Genomic DNA, 4,598 nt, shown 5'->3' on the forward strand with positions numbered 1-4,598 from the left:
TCTTCTTCATTGCTTTCGTTTTGGGTTTAGAAGAAGGTGTTGGGTAGAGATGAAGAGAGAATTGGAAAGGAAAAGGAGACTTGATTTACACTCAGGACGCATGGGGTACTTGAGAGGGTTATAGGGGGAGGGACGGTGGGTGCAAAGTCATTGTATTTCGGTGCTAGAAATAATGTGGGGTCGAACTTAGCAACCCAACATTTTTATTTAATGGCATGACATGAACGAGTCATCTTTTGTAATGAACATGAGGGAATGGTGGGGTGGAGGGGGTGCTTTTGCACACACAAAAAGACATTGCCTCTATCAGCTCTACTCACAAATTTGTGCCCTTATCGAATATCATGGATTGCTTCCTTATAAGCCCATTGTTTTCCATATTTATTGATGGAAAATGGAAGGAAATAGGAAAAGATAGAGAACTTCCTACATGCCTGCATTTATTGCATTGCTATGTAAAGATCACCTTTTCATTTTTCACTCATATAGCATGAAGTGATATGATTAATGTCATTCCAAACTAGCTGATGAATTACTATATGAGCTTAACTTTTATAGATGAATTATTGGAATTTCAATTAGAACAAAAGGTAATCTTTTTTTTAATCCTTTTCTTTTGTGGATGAATTATTGGTATTCATCTTTTGCATACCATTTATAGCTAAAGTTTGGGCTTTGAATCGCTAAATTAGAAGGAATTCTGTATTATTTTACCAAAGAGAGAAGTCAAATTTTGAATAAATTAATGTAGTAGTGGATTTAAAATTTAATATGAAAAATGGTTAAAAGGTAATTATATAAAGTTATGATTCGAGTCGATTCGAATTAAAAATTAAAAATTGAGAGACGACGATGGTCATGCTGTCACCATCTTTGATCCACCCCTAAATAAAAGGGAGCGTAAAATCCACTAGTGATTGGAAAGAAATTTACAGAACAAAAAACAAGTTCAATGATCATAAATGCGTGATTCAAGAGCATAGAGAATATATATAATGATTAAAAAAGCCTTCATGGTTGAAATGCAATGAATTTGACCATCATAATTACCTACTACAAACGACTTAAGAAAGAAATATATATGAAGGATTAGGATTAGGGGAAGAGGGTAATGTATCTTTGGGAGGGCCATGGCTTTCTCTAAAAATTTTAAAATTATTTATTTAATATATATATTTAATTTTTTATTTTTATTTTTATTTTAAAAAATTTATTTATTGTATTTTTAAATGATCTTTTCAAAATAATTTTTTATTTAATAATTAATGTAAAGAAAAAAAAAATTGACCCTTCAAGCCTTATTCAATTTTATCTTAATTTTTAAGTTTCTCTCTACCTCTTTCTCTCTTTTTCTTTTTCTTTTTCTATTCTCTTTTGTATTTTTACTTTACTTTTTTCTATATAACTCAATACTAAAACACACTTCTTTTTTCAAAATAAATTTATAAACTTATGAGTTTGGATAAAGAAAGATGAGATCACTCGCCACAATTGTGTGAAATTAAGATAAAATAATTTTTTATTTATATTATTTAACTATTTATAGATTTAATAATTGTGTGAAATCTTAAATATCTTATTCAATGTTTTATACTTTATGTATTTTAGTTTTATATTTATTATTTTAAGTTCAAATAAAAATAAAATAAAAATATTAAATATTGATTGCATTAATTTTTTTTAAGTTTGATTAAAGTATAAATAAGTTAAAAATAATGAATAAATTCTTTAAAAGAAAAAGATGTAAATCGTTTAAATAATCTTTCTATATTTGAACCATGAAACCGTTCGAGTTCAATTTTTAAACAATTATTAATTAAATTTATCATATTAATTTTAAAAATTTTTAACTTTCATTTTTTTTTACCTTTAACTCAATAAAAATTGATTAATTTCACTCTTGAATAGGATAGTATTATTTTTTATTGTTAGAAGAGAAACAATGGAGAAGGATGCAAGGATGAAGGGAGTTGTCCCACAGGGTAAAAGGCTTGACTAACTGCCTCGTCCTACATGGTTAAGTGACAAAAGTTGTGCACGTGGACATCTTTGTCACTCAGGGAAGCGGCTGAAACCTCTGTCACATGGCGCCTTCACACCATCATAAATTATCGACCTGCCTTTTCACAGACAGCAACTCGTGCAAGGAACAGACATTTGCGAAAAGCAAGGGCAAAGGGTTTTGATGATACTGTATATTCTAGTCTTCAGGTGAGAAAGCTGATATATTTTTTTCTTTATAGAATAATTTTTTTTTTCTTAAAGTAAAGAAGTAATCATTTCATATCCTATAAATCTCATTCTTCTTTTTTTTTTCTAGTTTTTTAATTTGATATTTTTAAATTAGAGTCTTAAGTTTTTGATCATTGTCTGATGAGATATTCATTTGAAAATTCTAAAACATGAATTTAATAAAATAAATAATAAATAACAATTTAAAGTAATCTAACATTCGTAATAACTGAATAATAATAGAATGTATTAAGAGTGAATTTTAAACATATTTTTCACTTGTTTTTATTTGAGCCACTTTTGTCCAATTTAAGAAAGTTGGTTTACTTAATTTTGGTTGACTCTGTATCAATTTTCAATACAATAAAATTAATCCATTTGATCAAAAAAAAATCACACCTAATTTGTGTATTAATTAGAAAATTCATACTTAATTTGTGCAACATTTATGAGCTACTTGATTTGCATCAAGATAAACGTGAGAAAATGTGCATGGTTCACATAAAAGTTGAGTATTTTCTTTTTTTGGAAAGGACCATGAATTCAAGGAAGGATTGCAATGAACTATACAAATTAAACATAAAAATTAAAGTAAAAAGAAAAAAAGAAAAGTGGTAGCATATATTGGGTAAAGTTTGAGTGAAAAATGTCCTTAGAATGTTTGTTTCTTGGCTAAAATATTAAAATTAAAATGCATAATCTAAATAAAAGAAATTCTACTTTAAACCATGTCCCATCCTTGTGGACTCACATCATTCATACCTAAAATGTGAAACACCTCTAGGCTCTAAGGTAAGTTTTTATCTGGTGAAATAAGATAAAGCAAAAGGCTATAGAAGGGATGAGGTTATAGCAATGATAAAGCTTATATTATTATGGGTTTTGCTAACAAGAACCACAAAGGCATTTTTAAGATACTTTTCATGACAATATTTCTATATTAAATATGCAGTCGAGGATTAATGATATAGTTTCTAATGTGTCCTTGCCATTTAGCCAAGATATATTGCTTTATATAATAACTATAAGCACTTTTCAACAAGACCATATTGTATTTCGTTTTGTAATGGGTATTTAAATTTGAAACCACAAGACAATTGCTCCTGTCATTGACTTATGAGTCTAAAGATGAGCTGACAAATATAGTGAGACTAAACTGAAAGCTGGTTACAACAAAGCATGAGATGATAGCTGCTTGTATGAGATCATTTTTATGAACAGAAGCTACATGCATCAGTCTCCATTCAAGTCACTGCCAAGTGAGTTGTAATTCAAAGCATCAGTATGACAATTCAATACCAAATGTCTTGTTATTGTAACTACATATAGTGAAACCCTGCTATCAAGCTCATCCACAAAGTACACCTTCTGCAGTTTCTATCAGCTAAGAAACTTTATGCAATCCCTATTGATCCAAAAAGAAAGCTTAGATATTAATTGAGTTGAATGATCGATTATCTCTATAACTTAAACTGTCAACGTCTACATTCGAGTTCCGCTAGTAAACAAGAGAGAACCTAGCCAAAGTAATAGAATTGAACTCATAAATTCTATATTTTCATCTTAGAATTTGAATTTGAAATATTGAAATTAGAATCTTTATAATAACATAAGATCTTAAAAAAATAAAAAATTCAAATCCCATGTAACTCTACTATTTAAAAAAGAAAAAGAGATTTGACCCACTTTTTCGAAATTTTCCATTAGAATCTCATAGAAATTTGCCAAGTAGTTCAATTTTTGTGGTAAGATATTGTATTTAACCTTTTGGTTGATGCTTACTAAGTGTCGAAACATAGAAAAGCAAATGGGTGATGAATTGTTAATTATATGTGTTGGTACCTGTATCAACCTGATGTTCCTTTGTCTACTTTTGGATGCATGTTTATCCTAAAAAAACAATGAATTAAGGGACTGAAAAGATTTTAATTTAGAATACGATGTAACCACTAGTGGCAAACAAATGAATAATAATGATTGGAGTTTGGTCTAAAAACAGAGAGAAAATTAGGCTGCAAGAGAAGAATAGTTTGGTGGGCCATTTGACCTAACTGTGACCGACTTCCAAGTTTGTTTTCAACTAATTAATTACAAAATTATGACAAAGAGACGAGAAGTTTGACTATGATGCACACCTGACTTATGTTTTTTGGTTTGCCTTTTTGTCCAAGGTAAAGTGAGTAAAATCAATCCTGACCAATTACTCATCTATATCAAATATAATATGGATAAAACGATTTGATTAATCAGTTTATTAGATTAATTAATTCAAAATATTTAGTCTAATTAATTTTTTGATTGGTTCTTGGTTTTAAAATTTTTGAACCAATCTACTCAAAAACCCAAATTAGTTATATATATATATA

The 4,598-nt window shown here is 28.6% G+C and overlaps 1 protein-coding gene across 1 annotated transcript in view; it reads left to right on the forward strand.

Annotated features, from left to right (window-relative positions):
* LOC110419631 (protein NARROW LEAF 1-like) overlaps positions 1 to 4,598 on the forward strand; it is an 11,085-nt gene that overhangs the window by 4,218 nt on the left and 2,269 nt on the right. The window lies entirely within an intron of this gene.

This window comes from Theobroma umbraticum, unplaced genomic scaffold (assembly GCF_002168275.2).
Source record: "Theobroma umbraticum cultivar Fairchild unplaced genomic scaffold, ASM216827v3 scaffold_67.0, whole genome shotgun sequence".
Taxonomy (NCBI): Eukaryota; Viridiplantae; Streptophyta; class Magnoliopsida; order Malvales; family Malvaceae; genus Theobroma; species Theobroma umbraticum.